Source organism: Carcharhinus amblyrhynchos, chromosome 2 (genome assembly GCF_965287045.1).
Source record: "Carcharhinus amblyrhynchos chromosome 2, sCarAmb.v2.hapA, whole genome shotgun sequence".
NCBI lineage: Eukaryota > Metazoa > Chordata > Chondrichthyes > Carcharhiniformes > Carcharhinidae > Carcharhinus > Carcharhinus amblyrhynchos.
In genome coordinates, this window is record NC_137325.1 from 6,802,887 (window position 1) to 6,823,751 (window position 20,865).

Genomic DNA, 20,865 nt, shown 5'->3' on the forward strand with positions numbered 1-20,865 from the left:
GCAGAGCAGGGGACTATTCCTCAACAAACACAAAAGTTTATCTGGTCACTTATTTCAGCGTGAGTTTGTGGGAGATTGGCATGAGAAAAATTGACTGCTGCCTTCCCCTATCTTATAACACTTACTATGTTTCAAAAGGGTTTCATTGGCTGCAGTGTGCTGTAGGATATCCTCGTGAAAGTGTAATATAAGTGCAAAGTTTATTTTTATTAAATGTTCTGCCAGGGTGGGGGGATTCTGCTGGCTGGGTTAGGGGGGTGGCGGGGGGTGCGTCAGCTGGGATGGCTGTAGAGGGAGGGGGTCTGCCTTCCGGCTTCCGGGGTGAGGGGGGTTCTCTGCCTCCCGAGGTGAGGGGGCGAGTCTGCTGGGGCGGGGATGTCTGCCTGCAGAGGGGATCATCACTGCTGGGGGAAGGGCTGAAGGTTGGGGTGCTCTGGTATGGGAGGTGGTTCAGGGCTGGCCCGGGAATGGTTGTCGGGACCACGATCGGCCGTGGGGGTGTCAGGAGAGGCAGCACTGCGGGGAGTCCTGGACTGGCATGTGCAGAGTTCCAGATCTGTCAGACTCAGGCATAAATAGGCCCAGCCTCCCCAAGCTTTTAATGATATTCACGATTGTGACCTCTGCATTGCACAGAACGTGGGAGATTCCAGTCTGAGCCTCCACTGAAAAAACAATCATGAAGTACACCAATTTTCCCATGAATTCAGCACTTAGAATTTTTTTTTGGGAGAATCGTGCCCATCGTCTAGACCAGATTTATTTTATTCTGTATTGTGTAGAGAAATATCTGGAGGAATTTAACAGTCTCTTGTAATGGGGATGGATATCACTAAATTCCAACAGAATATAACAACAGGTTTAAAGAAAGGCTCAGGTTTACCTGAGTCCAGATCTTGCAGTCAGTGATGAAGTTTGTTATACTTACCCAGAGACATTTTGTCAGCTTCTGAGTAGCAGTGTACAGTTACTACAGATCTATATCAGCATGGTGCATTCTACAGGGAATTCACCAAGTGTATAAGCAGAGTGAGTGACAACGTGGTTCTTCAGTCAATCAGCAAGTATACATTGAATATTTTCTTGTGATCTAAAATTATCTAGAGAAACTGAAATAAAGAGGGGGAGAGAAAGATGAGATCACGATAGAGGAATAACAGAGACAAAAGGTGTAGATCTAAATTAACTTAATTAAAAAGAAATCCAAGCAATAATTAATATCTGAAGGAATGAGACTCCACATTTGTAAACGTTTTGTTTTCAGGGCCAGATTTGGTAGCCTTTGAGATTTATCATGTCATTAACCCACATCTGAATGTACTAGTCCTAACTCTCCCAGACATTTTTAATGGGTTATCTAATGAGTAAATAACCCTTCATCTGGTTTAATAATTGTCTCTCAGCAAGATATCAGTGTAGCAAAACTTGTGAAAGAGCAGAGAAAACTCAACATCAACTTCCAAACTTCTGAGTCTAACTGTGAATGTGTGGATGCCAGTAGTTTGCTATCTAATTTATTCTAATGGTGAATATTGACATCTTCATTATTATTCAGAATCATAGAGTCCCTACAGTGCAGAAGAGACCATTCAGCCCATTGAGTCTGCAACGACTTTCTGACAGAGTAACTTACCCAGGCCCTTCTCCCCTGCCAAAGCACTGAATGTTTTCAAGAAGTAGCTGGAATAAACACTTGGAGTGAATGGGATCAAGGGTTATAGGGAAAAAGCAGAATTAGGCTATTGAGTTGGATGATCAACCATGATCATGATGAAAGGGGGAGCAGGCTCGAAGGGCCAAATGGCCCCCTTCGGCTCCTATCTTCTATATCTCTGTAACTCCAAACATGTTCCCGTGGTTAATCCCCCTAACCGACACATCTTGTGACACTAAGGGGGCAATTTAGCTTGGTCAATGCACCTAACACGCACATCTTTGGACTGTGGGAAGAAACCGGAGCACCCGGAAGAAACCCAAGTAGACACAGGAGAATGTGTAGACACAGATGGTGATCAAAGCTGGGAATTGAACACGGGTCCCTGGCGCTGCAAGGCAGCAGTGCTAACAACTGTACTACTATGCCACCCAAGTGATGGCATCGGTCACCTATCATTAGGCCTTTCAGAATGGGGCTATTCAGGGTGGAGAACCAGAGAGAAAAATGGATCATAAAACATGACATCAAACTCAACAAAGAGATGGAATAGAGTTTCAGATAAATAAACTGTTAGAATCATAGAATCCCTACAGTGCAGAAAGAGGCCATTCAGCCCATCAAACTTGCACTAACAACAATCCCAATCAGGCCCTAACACTGTAACCTCATGTATTAACCCTGCTAGTCCACCTGATACTAAAGGGCCATTGAACATGGCCAATCAACCTAACCCACACATTTCTGTTATCTTGTAATCATTCATTCACGCAATACAAAATTCAATACAGTGCTTCTTTTAATAGAAGACACTGCACAACTCAGAATGGAGTTCACTTTCCAGCTTGTCTAGCATTTCTATCAAAGTGATCAGACACTGAAGCCACATCCTCCCCTCGGACGTCACTGAACTGCAGCTGAACAGGTGATGGCAGCTCACTGGCTCTCTCAACTGGCCACACCTTGTGTGAATCTACCCTATGCCTGTAATGACAACCTAATGGATTATGGGGAGTAATAATACTAAGTCTGATCCAATGTCAAGCAGGTGTTCTCTTTGCAGCACTTGACACGGTGCAAGAATAAAATAAACAATCCAATCCAAGTATGTGAATTAAATCATGATGCTGCATACCAACATATCACCAGGTGCAATCCTGCAATGCCTACCTGTCTCTGTGTACCTTTGTCTACCCTAGCTCTCCTGTACTATGCTATTCCAATGGATGCAGCATGGCTGGTGGAAGGTTGACCTTTGGTGGAGGGGAAGGGCAGATGGCCTTGAACAGCTGAGGTCTGGAAGGCCCAGCTTCAGCCTCCATCATCTCAGCATGGACAGTGGCAGTCTGGGCTGTCCGACTGACCAGCGATAGCAAGGACACTGATGGAGTGGCAGTGGTGGGAGGACAGAGGAGATTTACAAGGATATTGTCAGGACTGGAAAATTGCAGATCTGCAGAAAGATTGGATAGGCTAGGATTATTCTCCTTGGGACAGATGAGATTTACAAGGATGTTACCAAGACCAGAAAATCAAGGGGTGACACGGTGACACAGGGCAACATGATGGCAGAGTGGTTAGCACTGCTGCCTCACAGTGCCAGGAACCCGAGTTCAATTCCCGGCTTGGGTCACTGTCTGTGTGGCATTTGCACCTTCTCCCCGTGTCTGCGTGGGTTTCTTCTGGGTGCTCCGGTTTCCTCCAACAGTCTGAAAGACATGCTAGTTAGGTGCATTGGCCATGTAAATTCTCCCTCAGTGTACCCGAACAGGCACTGGAGTGTGGCGACTAAGAGATTTTCACAGTAATGCAGAAAGCCTACTTGTGACAGTAATAAATAAACTTAAAACGCAACTCTGAGGAAAGATTGGAGAGGCTGAGATTATTCTCCTTGGGATAGAGGAAGCTGAGGGGAGATTTGATTGAGATGTATAAAATTATGAGTGGCCTGGATAGAGTGGATGGGAAGAATCTATTTACTCTAACAGAGGTCAATGACTGAGGGGAAGTAGATTTAATGTGATTGCTGGAGGGAAGATGAGAAAAATCTTTTCACCCAGACGGTGGTGGTGGAGATCTGGAACTCACTGCCAGAATAGAGGGTCGAAGCAGAAAACTTCATCTCATTCAAACAGTGTTTGGATCTGCATCCAAAATGCCATAACCTGCAGGCAAATGGATCAAATGCTGGAAAGTGAAATAAGGTTGGGTGGCTCATTTTTTTTCCTGGCCAGCACAGACATGATGGGCTGAATGGCCTTCTTCTGTACCGTAAAATGTTTTATGATTCTTTAACCCTCTGGGACAGAGAATTCTAAAGATTCACAACCTTCTGAGTGAAGAAATCTTGGTCATAAATAATGGACCCCTTTATGGTGATGCTATTTGTAAAATCCTCAGCCAGGCGAAAATAACTTCTCTGCAACTCTCTTGTCAGACCTTAATATGTTAATAAACTTAATATGTTTTAATGAAATCACCTCTCATTCTTCTTAATTCCTGAGAATATAGGCTCATTTCACTCAATCGCTTCACAGAGAGCAGTCACACAATCACATGAAACAATTTAGTGAAAATCTGTTACATTAAAAGGCAATTAAATCTTTTCTTGGATAAGACCTGTGCACAGAATCCTCTGCGTAGTCTCACCAAAGCCCTATGTACTGTATATTTTTGTGTAAAAGCCAACTCCATGACTTTTGACCTTAAAGAAAAAATATAAATTTTCATATCCATTGCCTAAAAATCCACCCTATCTTTTCAGGGATCAAACCACATTGTGATTAATAATTACTTTGCAGGTAATTAAAGGCATGTCCAGAAACGTTTATGTTCACCTCTTCCCACCCCTACTCCACCTCCAATTCGAGTGTCAATCTCCCAGACAAACTGTCAAGGCTGACCCATACCACATGAACCATCATGGTGCCATTTTAAAAGAATGTCAAATTTGTGACTCGCATGGAGCAGGTAAATTGCTAAATTCTGCTTTTTATTATTTTGACTTTGCCAAGCTAATGGAGATGCTGAAATCTACACCCGACCAACTGTATAGTTTGTTCATTCAACGGAACATTAACAATCAAAGTTTCAACGATCTCAGAATGGCTTACAAAAGATGAGGAATAATTGAAATGAAATTTTCAGGTAACTTCTGATTCTGTCCCACAGAAATTATCACTTCCATTCAATGTTTTTCACACTGCAATTTACACATTTTTGCCTCCCATTTAGATGCACAGTAATGCAAAGTGAAGCTCTTACATTAATCATAGCACTGAATTCTGCATAAATATAGTTCATTAACTATGAAGACATAAATCCAAAACTGGTTGTATTGATCCTGCATAAGGCATTGGTTCAGCTCCATCTGGAGTTGTGCACCTATCTAATCATGCACAAGTAATGAGAATCTTTCCAGATAATTAAAATTGAAGTTTTGTGGGAAAATTACAAAAGCTAACTCTCTTCTTACAGTCTTTGGAAATAAAGGCCAAAGGCTAATGCATTGAAATCTGCCAAATGCACTTACATTGTAAAGAAAGAAAGATGTGCGGTTTATTTCCTTTCACAATCTCAGGAAATCCTCAAGCAGCTTACAGCCATTGAAGTGCTATTGAAGTGTTGTTGCTGCATGTAACAAATGGATCTCCTCTGGAATGAGAGCAAAGCACTTATTGGTACAGGAAATCTGAAATAAAACAGAAAATGGTGGCTGGAGTTACTCACTAAAAACAGGGCTACTTTTAGTAAGATTTATTGTGAATTACAGTTACATTCCTCACAACATGAATGTTAAACCACGTTTAAAATGCTGTTTTTTTTTAGGCTCAGTGTATCAAACTGTTGTTCAGAGTGATTCGAAGGTTAATTTGCTGTGGATCTGGCTGGAGGTCAGAGCTCTGGTGATGGTAAGGTTGATTAAAAACAGGGGAGACACTGAAAGGTCTCCTGTGCCTCTAGCAGGTGACTGACAGAAACCTGGAGAAATCAAGTACCTAGTCATAGAGTCATACAATGCAGAAAAGGCCCTTTGGCCCATTGAGTCTGCACCAACAATAACTACCATTAAATTTGCACTAATCCCATTTTCTTGCACTTGTCCCATATCCTTTCAAGCTCTCCATCCAAATATTTTTTCAAGGCTGAGGTTTCCAGCCTCCATTGTCTTCCCAGGCGGTGCATTCCAGATTCCCACCGCCCTCTGAGTGAATTTTCTTTTTCTTAAATCCCTTCTGAATCTCCCACCCCTTACCTAGCTTCCTGTTGGCACCATGGCCTCTGCGTGTCTCCATGGCAACGTTTTTCAATGTCATCAGCACTGCACTGGAAATCAGCACAGAGCGAATTTCAAAATTATAATCACGATTTGAAGGTCATTAATTAGCAGGCCCGGGATTGAGGTCTCTGGGGTCCACTAGCATCACACCCCCTCCTTCCCCCGCATCGCAGGGAGTGGTTCACTCTGAGAAGGTTTACTACTGCTCCCCAGGGGAAACAGGTGGCCTGACCCCACTATAATGAAGAGAAGCCATTGAGACTTCTCCAGGAGGTCAAGAATAAGGGGTGGGTGCCCCCGGACAGTGCCAACCTCACAGTGCCAGCCTGATGCCCTTGGAAATGCCCAAGGGACACTGTGGCACTGCCCATCAGGCATTGGGTTGTACCAAGGAGGCCCGGACTATTGGGGGGCCAACTGGGGGACAATCATGGGGGTGAGAGGGTCTCGCTGCCACTCTGCATTGGAATCGGTGGCAGAGGGAGAGAGGACGGCAAGTGGGGCTGGCCATCCAGGTGGTGGGGATGGGGGCAGGGAGGGGGGGAAAATCGGGGCTGGCCAAGGAATGGGGACATTGGAGGTCCAGGAGGTCAGCAATTGGGGGATTGGGTGGGGTGCGGGGGGGGGCAGTGATGTGGGATCGTGAGGCTGGCCAGCGATCCGGAGGCTGGCAATGTAGGGCTACTGTTTGCCGAATTCTGTGCTGACAAGTCGGCGCATGCGCAGTGGCTCACTCAACACTATGCTGCCCACCTCCCAGTGGGAATACGCCCTGCCCCCTTATTTTCAGAGGGAATCCCACGAGGGCACTCTGTGACGCACAGGAGATTCAATCTGAAAATCTCACGACGAAAATCAGTGGAGTTACTCCCATTTTCACACAAATTGGGGACTTTGAGTTTTTTTGGGAGAATCCTGGCCCTGTTCTCCATTACTGAAGCTCTGCGACCAATGGGAATGAAATCACAGCAAATGTTTACTTCTCAGTATTTAGGGATTTAAATGCTTGGTGCAAACAACTTGCAATTATATAGCATCTTTAACACAATAAAATATCTCAAGGCAATTCACTTGAGCCTCATCAGGAAATATTAGGACAGGTCAGCGCTGCTGCCTTACAGCGCGAGGGTTCGATTCCTGGCTTGGGCCACTATCAATGTGGAGTTTGCATATTCTTCCCGTGTCGGCATGGGCTTCCTCTGGGTGCTCTGATTTCCTTCCACAGTCCTAAGATTTTAGATGGATTGGCCATGCTAAATTGTCCCGTAGTGTCAGGGGGACTAATTAGGGTAATTGTATAGCATTATGGGAATAGGTCCTAGGTGGGCAAAGATTCAATGGGCCAAATGGCATCCTTCTGCACTGTAGGGATTCTATAATTCTATGATTTTAGGTGACCCAAAGACCTGGTCAAAGAGATGAGTTTTTAGGAGCATATTAAAGCAGGAAAGAGATGGTGAGGTTCAGGGAGAGAATTCCAAACATTATGGCTTAGGCAGCTAAAGGCATAGTTGCTAATAATGGAACAATTACAATTGGAGATGTAGAAGAGGATGTAGAACTTGGAGCAAGCGGTGATCACTGAGGGCTGCAAGTTCTCACAAACAGCTTGACGAGATAATCTATAATGTTGTGATGCTGTTTGAGGCATAATTAGAAATGAGAAAAGTTCTCAGGGTTTCATCATGGTGACGCCATCAAGTGTGCTTCACGTCAACCAGTGGACCTGCCAGAGGTTGCGCCATTCCAGTGGCATGGCTAGAATGCAGTCTTCCAGAATAGCAGCTACTTTAGATGCCTATATGCAAGGCAGGAAGCAGGAAGCCCACCTTGACCATGCAAAAACATAAGAAAAAGAAGTGGGCTATTGGGGGATGCAATGGCCTAGTGGCATTATCCCTAGACTAATAATCCAGAAACTCAGCTATTATTTTGGGGACTGGAGTTCGAATCCCGCCACAGCAGATGGTGGAATTTGAATTCAATTTTTAAAAATCTGGAATTAAGAATCTAATGATGACCATTAAACCATTGTCAATTGTCAGAAAAACCCATCTGTTTCATTAATGTCCTTTAGGGAAGGAAATCTGTCGTCCTTACCTGGTCTGGCCTACATGTATCTCCAGAGCCACAGCAATGTGGTTGACTCTCAACTGCTCTCCAAGGGCAACTAGGGATGAGGAATAAATGCTGGTCCAGCCAGCGACGCCTACATCCCATGAACGAATGAGACAAATCCTGCTCTGCCTTTAAGACTGTAAGATACAGGAGCAGAATTAGGCCATTTGGCCTATCAAGTCTGCTCTGTCATTAAATCAGAACATGCCCATCTTCTACCTCAACTCCAGTTTCCTGTCCAAACCCTAATTTCCTTAATGTCCTAAAATCTACTGATCTCAGGCTTGAAAAGCTCAATAGCCAAGTGATCACAGTCCTCCTGGCTGGAGAATTCTAAAGTTTCACCACACTCTGAGTGAAGAAGTCGACGATAAATGGTTGACCCCTTAACTTGAGACTCTGCCTCCTCCAGCCAGGGGATTCAGTGTCTTAGGATCTACCGTGTCCCGTTCCAGATTGGAACTGGCCTGTTCTGGGTTAGCTGTCATGAGAGGTGGGCCAACTCAGATGCAAGACACTCATTATTGTTAGCCACTCATGTACTCCAACCACTCATATCATTTCTGGTGGAGAAACCAGGTTATATTTTAAGAGTTTATTGATTACATATTGGCATAAAGATGAAGTATCGTGCAAGAAATGGCATATTCACATATCATGGACTATAAGTACAATTATGGTTGCCATAAACGTGTTATACACGCTGATACTTAGTTTTGGCGAGATTTGGATGAGGTATTGGGAATTGGAGCTCTGAGAGGAGGGTCAGTAGATCCAGATATATGTATGGTGGGAAGTGACATGTGTATGCACAAAAATACTTGTGCAGTGGCCAGCTATGGTGGCCAAGCAGAACTCCCCCCCAGCACAATGGCACACAAGTGTCTTGTGTTAATGAAAAGGAAAATCTGTCCTAAAATCTCTGGATTTTGGTAATTTTTTGGAAGGTTAGACCTGCTGTGTATCATAAGGAAGGATATTGTGGCCTTGGAGGGATTACAGTATAAATTTACCAGGCTAATACTTAGTCTCCTAAATTACAGGAGTTAAATTACAAGGAGAGATTACACAAACTATACCTGCATTCCCAGGAATTAAAAATATTGAGGGTGATTTCATCAAAGTTTTCAAGTCTTAACGAAGAATTATTGATTGGGTAGAGAAACTATTTCTGCTAGTTGGGGAAACTAGGACTGGGGTGAGGGGGAAAGGGGAACAGCTGGGAGGGATGTAATCTAAAAGTTTAGAACCAGACTTTTCAAAGTGAAACTGGGAAATATTTCTGCAAAATAAGTGTGATACGAGTTGAAACTCTTTCCTGCCAAACAGCAACTATCAATTGTTAATTTTATATCTGAGATTTTTGTTGACCATATGTATTGAAGCAAAGATGCAAAGGTGGGTATTTAGAATTAGATTGTAGATCAGCTATGATCTCAATGAATGATAGTACAGGCTCAAGGGCTAAATGGTCTACTCTTGTTCTCTTGTAGTTTCCAATCTCTGAACCTAAACATGTAATAGACTTCAACCTATGTGTTCTATGAAGCTGCATATATAAGATTTGACAAATGTAAATATTGAAAAGAAATGCTGAAACCAAAAGAAGAAATCCTATAGCATTATCTCTTTAAAAAGCATGTGAGTTTTTTGTGGATTTGAAACGGCAGCAGGTTTTCAACATTTGTATCCAAAGCAGCAATTTGGGTTCCAACATAGCAAAACAGGCTTTTGAATTGAACCAATGAGTTTAAACCAAGCCCACAGAGACACAGGGCCAATGGAATTCAGATGTGAGGTTTGTTAACAGCCTCAAGCCACTCAGTTAGGAGAAATACTGTGAGGTAATTCCAGGTATTTAAACCTGGACAAGGGGAAATAATTGTCAGAGTAAACTTGCCACCTCTTTAATCAAAAAGGAGGGAGAGGCAAGGCTCTCATATAGAATCCTGCAGTTTAGTGTGTGTATATCTACAGAAAATCATCATCTAAAGAGAGAGAGATAGCAACTCAGAAAGTGTTGCAGATGGAAGCATCAGAAGAAAGTTCACACTTCCAACAGGCACCTTGTATTATATTATCTGACAGAGACTATATTCTACAAGGATCGATTTCATTATTCCTGAATGAGTAATATTCAAACGGCATTCTAATAGGGAGTTTATTGAGTTTGTTAATTGTTTGAATAAGGTTGTCACCAGTGTAAAAATAGAGACCTGCTAATTGTTCACGAGTGTCAGATCCTGTTTTAATTTACCAAAATCAGTAGCATTCTACTATCTCACACACAATTATACAAAATTACGAGGCGAGGTATCCCTTTGGGTGGTTCCACAATTGCGCAGAGGGAAAAAAAAATCACCTCTGCGTTGTAACACGTTACTATGGTAGCTCACTTACTGTCACTCGAGAATTGTATATGCTTTGGTAAGTCAAAAATCAGAAGCAGAAATGGAACAATGCAGTTGTTCACCACCTGAGTGGATCTGAACACTTTATTTTGGATCCCTTGGGCACGTTATGATCCTTGCATTCAAAACAGATGTGATACGACTCAGGAAAATGGTCAACTAATTAAATATATTTTACCATGTGATGCAGCAGAACCACTTTTTTTTAATTGCCAAATCTGTATTGTAAGCCTTTTGAAGTCAATGTTTCCTTCCTGAAGTGCAGTGTCCAAACGCAACACTCCAGACGGGTTGCGATCAAGAGTCTTGCACCATGAGAAATTTCCTCCCCTTTGTATTCTCACTTCCTGAAACTGAAAACCAATATTCCATTAGCCTGAACAACAGCAGAGTTATCCAAATGTTTGCTCTATTCTCTCTCAACAGAAGCTGTCAGACCTGCTGAGATGTTCCAGCATTTTCTGTTCGTTTCAGATTCCACAATATTTTGCTTTTATTTTATTAGCTTTTTTCATTATTACTTGTGCTAGTGCCAAGCTTTTTGTTTAAATGATAAGTGTATATGGAAAACCACAGCTCCTAGTTTATTAGCATTAAGAAAACATTTGGATTTCCCTTTCTCGGTTGTGATGCCTTATATTTGTCTTGCATGTGTTTCCTCAAATTGAATTCCGTCTGACGCTGTTTTGCATGTTCCCTGGCTGTGGCCATCTGGCTTGGTATGTAACACTACATTCTATGCTCTCCCATTTCCTTCCTTATGTATGGTATGCTTTATATAGCGCGCAAGAATGGTATGGCTCCTGCTCTGCCCAAGACCACAAGAAACTACAAAAGGTTGTGAATGTAACCCAGTCCATCACGCAAACTGGCTTCCCATCCATGACTCTGTCTATACTTCCTGTTGCCTCGGCAAAGCAGCCAGCATAATTAAGGACCCCACGCACCCCGGACATTCTCTCTTCCAACTTCTTCCGTCGGGAAAAAGATACAAAAGTCTGAAGTCACATATCAATCAACTCAAGAACAGCTTCTTCCCTGCTGCCATCAGATTTTTGAATGGACCTACCTCATATCCAATTGATCTTTCTCTACACCCTAGCTATGACTGGAACACCACATTCTGCACTCTTTCGTTTCCTTCTCTATGATCGGTATGTTTTGTCTGTATAACGTGCAAGAAACAATACTTTCCACTGTATGTTAATAAATGTGACAATAATAAATCAAATCATCTACAAATTTCAATTCCATTCTCCAAGTCAGTGATCTTTCAGTGGTAATTCATTCTGAGATGTGGGTGTCACAATCAAGGCGAGAATTTATTGTCCAGCTCTAGTCCCCTGGTCTCCAAGTGCTGAAGGATCACTTAGAGAGTTTAAAAGAGTTGGAATGAATTTTTTGATGCATAGAACAAGAGTAAAACATAAAATTAGAAGGTATGGAGGGCACAGCTTGTAAGAAGTCACCACCCTCCTGCGCTATCTTGGTCTTATATTTATTCTTATACTTTTTTGCATTACAAAGCACTACATTTTGATTAAATAATATTGTTACTTTAAATTTGTTAAAGTTCTGTTTTGATCACATTATGCTGATCCATTGTTCTGTGTGCTTTATCTTTAATTATTTTCTGAACCTATCTTGTCTACTTGTTTGCAATATCAAAGCACTGTAGTTATCAAACTGATTTCAATGGTGTGTTAATTGGCCCCATTTCCCTAATACTTGATTAGTCTTCCAGAGGCACAATTGCTCTTCTAGACATTGTGGCAGCTCAAAAGGTGGTATTGATTCTCTTATTATTGCTGTAACCTTGGAAAGATCTCACTGGGGTGTGAGTGTTTAATGCCGTCTGGGTTGCAGCTATTTATAATTTGTTGTGTATCTGCCTGCAATGAGTGTGGATACTATAGTTAGATTGACTATTTAACCCCTTCCATTCTTTTCTCTCCTACTGCAGGCCATGGTCCCTGTGTTGCCCTACTACAATCACATTGCTGTTTGTGGGATTTTGCCGTGTGAAAATTCTCTGTACCATTTCTTACATTATAACTGTCACTACATTTCAAAGTATTTATGTGACTGTAAATGCTTTGGGATGTCCAGTGATATATCTACCTATAGGAAGCTATGTATTCAGATTTCATTGTAGAAACCGTACAGTGCAGGAGGTCATCATTTGGCCCATTGAGTCTGCACTAACCACAAACTCACCCAGGCCCTATTCCTGTAACCTACACATTTACTCTGCTAATCCCTTGATACTAAGGTTAATTTAGCATGGCCAATACACCTAACCCGCACTGTGAGGAAACTGGAGCACCCAGAGGAAACCCACACCAGATTATGGGGGAAATGTGCAAACTCCACACAGACAGTGATCTGAGGCCAGAATTGAACCTGGGTCCCTGGCGCTGTAGAGGCAGCGGTGCTAACAACCACGCTGCGCTCATTGCATTTGCAACACACCATATGTTAGCAATAGATGAGCAGTGTTTATAGACTTTTTTTGGTTTTGAGGAAGATGTGCAGAGAAGAGGAATGAGCTGGTGGGCAGTCAGAGTAATGCGAAAAAGTGATTTCTTTCAGGACATGAGAGAGGTGCAGAAGAATTGCCAATAGGAAAATTGAAGAAAGTGCCATTAGATCCTGGGTTCATGCCACACTATCTGTAGCCCCCATAAGTTGCCTGGGCTTGCAAAATCTCACAAACTGTCCTGGCTGGAGACAATACACATCTCTTTAACCTGCGCTTAACCCTCTCTCCACGCACATTGTCTGCATCTCTAAAGACTTGATTACCTGTTAAGACTCACATTCCAACCATTATCTTGTAGTTGAGTTTGTGTCTACGTATACGCTGTTTGTGAACTCAATTCTCCACTCACCTGATGAAGGAGCAGCGCTCCAAAAGCCTGTGCTACCAAATAAACCTGTTGGACTTTAACCTGGTGTTGTGAGACTCCTTATTGTGCCATTATATCAAGGCCTTCCCAATGGTTCCGCAGTTCCTCCAGGTATTTATGCTGCTGTCTCCTCTACACTACATCAAAATCCCTCTTTGCATTGAGGCTAGAGAAAATACTACACATGGTGATTATTATGGAACATTGACTGGGTTGAAGGTAACCTGTCAAGGCATTAAAGTCACTGATACAAGTAATCGATTATTGATTTGGTAGAGGCATTTATCTTTTTTTATTCATTCATGGGATGTGGGTGTCATTGAATGGACCAACATTTATTGCCCCATCCCTAACTGCCCTTGAAGCTGAGTGGCTTGTTCGGCCATTCCAGAAGGCATTTGAGAGTCAGCCATATTGCTGCAGATCTGGAGTCACATGTAGGGCAGACCAGGTAAGGACGGTAGATTTCCTTCCCTAAAGGACTAGTGAACCTGATGGGTTTTTATGACAGTCGACAATGGGTTTCAAGGTCATCATCAGACTTTACATTCCGGATTGTTATTTCACCATCTGTCATGGTGGGTTCAAACCTGGGTCCCTAGAGCCTTACCCTGGGTCTCTGGATTACGAGTCCAGTGACAACATTATTATGCCACAGCCTCCCCTTCACTATATCTGTGCTCAATAGATGTGTTTGAATACAGCAGAGGGGGCCATGAGCCAACCCTACAGTGGAGATTCCTGATCTTCCCAGATCCATTCATTGGTTGTCTTGGGTGTCAGCAAAAAATGGGACATGATGAATGCCAATATACTATTATGACTACTGCTGGGGTAGGGACATTCCAGTACATGATTTTATGCAGCTAGCTCATGTGAGAGTAAACACTGAAGGGTTCAAAGTCCCTGTAATTGATCTGTGGTATATGCCTGTGCGCAAGAACACATTTGTGATTTTTATTCACCACAAATCCATTAGAAATGATGCTCGAGTTAATGTTAAGTACCGCATCTAGTCCTGGGTACCATTCTTGAGGGAGGATATGAAGGCATTGAAGAGAAGATTCACAAGAATGATTCCAGGAATAAACAACTGTAGCTATGAGGATAGATTGTAGAGGTTGGGACTATTTTCCCTGGAGAAAAGAAGGCTGAGAGGTACATAGTGTGAAGCTGTTTCCTCTCAAGAACTAAAGGGCAGAAGTTTAAAATAATGGGCAAAAGGAATAGAATTAATGTTAAGAAAATTTTTTTAACCCAGAGGGTAGTTGAGATCTGGAATGAACTTACTAAGAGGCTGGTGAACACAGGTGTGATTGAGGTATTCAAAGGAAATCGTATTACTATCTGAAAAAAGAGAACGTACAAGATTCCGGGGAAAAGGCAAGGGAGTGGGATGAGCTAGAATGTTCTCTCAGAATGCTAGTGCAAACTCAATGGGCTGAATAGCTTCTCGCACTGTAAAGATTCTGTGATATCATGCCAATTGTCGCCACCAGATGTCCCAAAGTGCTTCACAGTCAATGAATTATTCTAAAGTGCAGATTATTGGAGGGAAACACGGCTGTCAATTTGCACACAGAAACATCTCACAAACGACAATGAGATAAATGACCAGAAATCTATATCTGCCGAGGTGTTTGAGGAATAAAACTATTGACCAGGACACTGGTAGAATGCCCATGCTGTTCTTCAGATAAAGCCATGGGATCTATTTTGTCCACGAGAGGCAGATTAAGTCTTTCGAGACAGTACTTCTGACAGTGCTGCACTGAATTTTTAGCTGAGATTTTGTGCTCAAGTCTCTGCTGTGGGTTTGAACCATGTTCTTCTTACTCACTGACAAAGCTGCTAAACTGACCTAGGGCGCTGAGTCATTCTATTAATGACACCTTTGGCATTTTGTAAACCTCCCACTGGAAAAAATCAGAGGGCTTTCTCCTATTGTTTATTGTCTGTGGGGAAAAACATGTGATCACCTGGTAAACAATCCATTAATAACCTGCTTTTATCCATCCATGTATTGCATATTCAAAATAGCAAGTAAGGCAAAATACTAGTGAGCTAAAAATTAATAAATAATAGTGGTCAGAAAGCTAACAGACTCAAATTCAACCCTAGACAGAAAAAGGAGGACTCAATACTGTAGGAAGGACAGACTTGGTCTGGAATGGCAAGGACCAGCAGGTTTACAAAAGCTGATGAGGATTCAGGAACCAACAATGCTTGACTGTTAGAAATGTCCTAAGAGATAAAAATGTGCTGGCCCTTAAGGCAGTGTGTTTAATCTTTGTACAAATGGCATACATGCCTGTTAACAAGAATGCCCTTGCACTAACTCTGTGTTACCTTTACATACTGAAAAGCATAAAGGTGGAATACTTTGGGAAACTGTAGGAATGCTAAATAATCGTCCTGTGATCTACTTCGAATGAAATGATCAGAGAACTGAGTTCCCAAAAACCCAGTGAGTTATTTACCAGGCAGTATAAAAGCTGTTAAATTCATGAATATATGTTTAATTTGTATTGATTTGATAATTCAAGAGGATTTATCAGATGGATTCTGTCTCTTGAGCCTGTAAGAGAAATGGATGAAGATTGCCATTAGACCATAAGATACAAGAGCAGAATTAGGCCATTCGGCTCATTGAGTCTGCTCTGCCATTCACTCATGGCTGATATTTTTCTCAAACCTATTCATCTGCTTCTTCTCCATAACCCCTGATCCCCTTAATTATCAAGAGTCTATTTATCTCTGTCTTAAAGACACTCAATGACCTAGCCTCCGCAGCCTTCTGTGGCAAAGAGTTCCATAGATTCACCACTCTCTGGCTGAAGAAATTCCTTCTCATCTCCGTTTTGAAGGATGGTCCCTTTAGCCTCAGGTTGTGCCCTCTGCTTCTAGTTTTTCTCACTTGTGGAAACATCCTCTCCACGTCCACTTTATCCAGGACTCGCAGTAACTTCCAAGTTTATTGCCTTAACACTGCACAGTAACTAAGGTCTGCATGGACACCATGGGAAGCGTCTGAGGCTTAACTGTTGCAATTTCAGTAATCTAGAAACTTAACACCCAGAGGCTCTCAGATCAGTGGATTTCAGAACGTGTCTTGCATGTGACTGAAATTGTGATAACCTCCACGAGGTCCATGGGGAACACTGATTGATCTCCCTGTGGGGCTTGTTGATTATGAGTTCCCTTGGAAAGAGGCCCAACTGGAACTCATCAGCTGAGCCTGCTGAACTGTAATCCCAGGGAGAGACTAATGTGTGTCCATTCCGTAAAAAACTATGTTTCTTTCCAGTCAAGCTTCCTAAGTCATAATGCAAACTTATTAAATCACTTCACATATCAGTTACTTTGCAGTGCAATTACCAATGAGAGTAAATGCTGGAGTCATTGTTGACTAAAGCAGAGCAAAACATAACAATGAGCAGAAGTAAGCCATTCTGATTCTCAACAGTGTTATTCTGTTTTTGGTGGTGAAGGGAGGAATTTACTATGTGAAATATGCTGTGCTAAAATTTAATTATCCTTGTTGGATGTCCAGCCCTGTAGATCATTCCTGTCAGTTAAACCTATGAGAGATCAGCAGTGGAGTTCTGGGTACAATACTGAGTTTCTTTATTGCTCATTCATGGGACATGGGTGTCACTGGGTAGGCCAGCATTTATTGTCAATTCCTAATTACCCTTGAACTGAGTGGCCTTTTCAGAGGGCATTGCTGTGGATCTGGCATCACATGTAGCCCAGACCAGGTAAAGACAGGGACCAGATGGATTTGTTTTTACCACAACTGATCATGGTTTCACGGTCATCATAAGACTGTAATTTCAGATTCTATCCTCCCTGAACCCCATTTTCCTCCTTTGAGGTACTCGATGAAATCTATCTCAGACCAAGATCTTGATCATCTGCTTTCCTTCAGAGGCTCAGTGTCATTTTATGCAAATATTGTTTGATAACATTCCACATTTTATGACGTTAAAGACACTATGAATTCATTTTTTTAATATATTGCCTAACAAGTGGCAAGCCAGCTCAAGCAATGACAAATTTGGCAAAATTGTAATTATTAATTATTTAAGATAACAAAACTAGAAGCCAGCTAGCCTGGTTAAGTGAGGATGTTTTCTTAAACAAAGAACCTCCAGTTATGTCAACTAAAGCTTGTTATTTCTAGAACGGCTGTTTTCCAACCTAGAGGTGGATATTTGCAAAAGAGAACATCTGCTTGATGCTGAAGACAACACAGGCTAACTTTAGCATTATTGGTTATGTTTTAGTCAGGATTGTCAATGTTCTCTTGATTCTAATTTTGAATGAAATGAACGCCTTGTACAACTCGTAAACCAAACAGCAGAAGACACGTACTTGTTTATTTGGATATTGCCATTTATTCTGTAATCACTAAATGAGTACCTGCACATTAATTGCAGCTGCGCACTCCTACAGGCTCACACTTTAGGGTGTGCCTCTGGTAACCACAACAACTCCTTTGTCAAACCTGTTCATAAATACTTTGGACATTAGTGATTCAACAAACTGCTGTCTGTACAAGTTTAAAAACTGGATAAACAAACAATGATAAGCAAATGAAGGCAGAAAATTGTCAACATGTGCTAGCTCTGTTCTGATGAAGGATTTATACTCAAAGCGTCAACCTGCTTTTCTCTTTTTGCTCATGGAACTACTTTATATTTCTAGAGGGTGGCATGCTGGCACAGTGGATAGCACAGCTGCCTCACAGTGCCAGAGACTCAGGTTTGATTCCCGTGTTGGGTCGCTGTCTGTGCGGAATCTACACATTCTCCCCGTGTCTGCGAGGGTTTGCTCCGGTTTCCTTCCACAATCTAAAAGACCTGCTGGTTAGGTGCATTGGCCATGCTAAATTCTCCCTCTGTGTACCCGAACGGGTGCTGGAGTGTGGTGACTAGGGGATTTTTACAGTAATTTCATTGCAATGTTATTGTAAGCTGACTTGTGACACAAATAAAAGAAGAAACTCGTGGTGAGTACAAAAAGAAAACCAAGTAATACTTCTTCACTTAAGCAATTAAGCTATATGGACCAAATAGGTTCAGTCTCTAATCTGCACCAAGTTGATCACAGGATGCCAGTATGAATTGTAGAATGAGTCTCTGCCCCCTTCTTATAATAATAATGGTATTTTATTCAAGAAACACGTTGGCAGGCTGAAGGCTAAGTTGCAGTGCAACTTGCATCTTATTGAAAAGAAATTTGGGGTTAACATTTCAGCAGGTTTGTAGCCTGTGGCTCATTATCTAGTTCCTTATCCTCAAGTGTTCCAGATCATGCAATCTCCCAAAATGCTGGCATGAGATCAGCTGGCAAGATGTCAAATATCTCACCTTCCTGCTTCAAAGTGGTAACCAGGATGATTTTTGTTATTTGCATGGGGCGCAAATGTGCCTATCTTTGCACCAAAGTTGGGTGTGAACACAGCCCCTTCAAACCCAGACCAGGTTCACTATCAAGTAGAGTTCCTAATCCTAACTGCTTCCCCGCTGCACGTGGAGACCTAAGAACACAATCAAGTTCATGTGTATAGGTGAATATCTTGTTGACACTCATTGTAATGCATAAATAATAATCCCTTTGCTGAGCTACTTAAAGAGCACTTGGTGTCTGTGGCACCGTGCCTCAGAATAGGTGAGAAGGGGAGGAGAGAGAATTGGCAAGAAAACCAGCACATCCTCCCCTTCTGCTACTAAAATCATCTCCTGGAAACGGCTGTGGATTGTAGCGCATAGGTTGACCACTGAAGCCTAAGAAAATCTTTTCAAAAAACGGGTTGACTGAAACGCTGTGAACAATTGGGGTAGGCAGTCATCATTTTGAAATGTGAAAAAAAACATTGTCTTACTGAATGATTTCATTCCATAAGGACATCTTTAACCACAATCAAAATTAAACGATCAAATTCATTGCCTTGTGCAATCGGATGCAGAGTTCATCAAATTTGGAACTATAGGAGCTGAAGATGCAATATAGATGTAGGTTGCTGCTGACTGCCTCTAAGAATTTTAAGGTAAGAACATCAAACATAGAAAAACTACAGCACAAAAAGGCCCTTCGGCCCACATGTTGCACTGATCATATCCCTACCTATTAGGCCTACCTATAATCCTCAATCCCATTAAATCCCATGTACCCATCCAGAAGTCTCTTAAAAGACCCCAACAAGTTCGCCTCCACCACCACCGATGGCAACCGATTCCACTCATCCGCCACCCTCAGTGAAAAACTTACCCCGACATCTCCTCTGTACCTACTCCCCAGCACCTTAAATCTGTGTCCTCTTGTAGCGACCATTTCAGCCCTGGGAAATAGCCTCTGACAATCCACCTGATCTATACCTCTCAACATCTTATAAACCTATATCAGGACAACTCTCATCCTTTGTCTCTCCAGGGAGAAAAGACCAAGCTCCCTCAACCTATCCTCATACCACCCAATCCAGGCAACATCCTTGTAAATCTCCTCTGCACCCTTTCCACAGCTTCCACATCTTTCTTGTAATGAGGCGACCAGAACTGCGCACAGTACTCCAAGTGGGGTCTGACTAGGGTCTTATAAAGCTGCAGCATTATCTCCTGACTCTTCAATTGATGAAGGCCAGTACACCATACGCCTTCTCGACCACATCCTCCACCTGCAAGGCCAATTTAAGAGTCCTATGGACCCGGACCCCAAAGTCCTTCTGATCCTCTACACTGCTAAGAGTCTTACCTTTGATATTATACTCCTTCATCCCATTGGACCTGTCAAAATGGACCACTACACATTTATCCAGGTTGAAGTCCATCTGCCACTTCTCCACCCAGTCTTGCATCCTATCTATGTCACGCTAGATAAATCAAAATAGGCCAATCACTCGGCATAACAAAGCTCAACTCAACAACTCATAAGTATTGTCCAACTTATGCAAAAAAACGTAAGCAACGGTGATATGGTTTAAACTGCAATTTCCAGTTCCCACAAAGGAAACACTGTATTCAACTTCCTAGGAGTATCCTTTTTTTCAAACATTGAACAAAGGGTTGAAATTAGCAACAAAAAGAAAACAAAGAGATTTTGATTCATTTCTCCTTACGTAATTACTATAGTACTTTTTAAATCCTCAACGCTCCTCTGAAAGCTAGGTGGTTAGGTGCACTTACCCAAACAGGCACCAGAGTCTGGCAACTAGGGGTATTTCACAGTAACTTCATTGCAATGTTAATGTAAGCCTTACTTGTGACACTAATAAATAAACTTTAAACTTCAACGGAAAATTCTTTAAAGTATTTTAAGTCACTATTTTAAAGCTGATATATAGGGGGAAGGGGAAAAAAAACTTCCAAAAGAGTCAAAATGGGGACTGGAAGGTGAGCATAGGAATTAAGTGAAATTCTTTCTGCATTATGAGTGTAATAGGGTTATCAAAGGTAAATTGGTATCCTAGACTGATGCAAATAATAAGTAAAT

The 20,865-nt window shown here is 42.1% G+C and overlaps 1 long non-coding RNA gene across 2 annotated transcripts in view; it reads right to left on the reverse strand.

Moving 5' to 3' along the window:
* Positions 1–20,865, reverse strand: part of LOC145351925 (uncharacterized) — a 55,006-nt gene that overhangs the window by 30,890 nt on the left and 3,251 nt on the right. Inside the window, exons 2-3 of one of the 2 annotated variants that reach the window (XR_013888474.1) lie at positions 5,187–5,345; positions 595–1,109 (exon numbers count right to left, since the gene is read on the reverse strand). This is a non-coding gene — a long non-coding RNA (uncharacterized LOC145351925). Of the gene's footprint in view, positions 1–594; positions 1,110–5,186; positions 5,346–20,865 lie in introns of those variants that run through there. The other variant, XR_013888475.1, reaches the window with a different exon arrangement.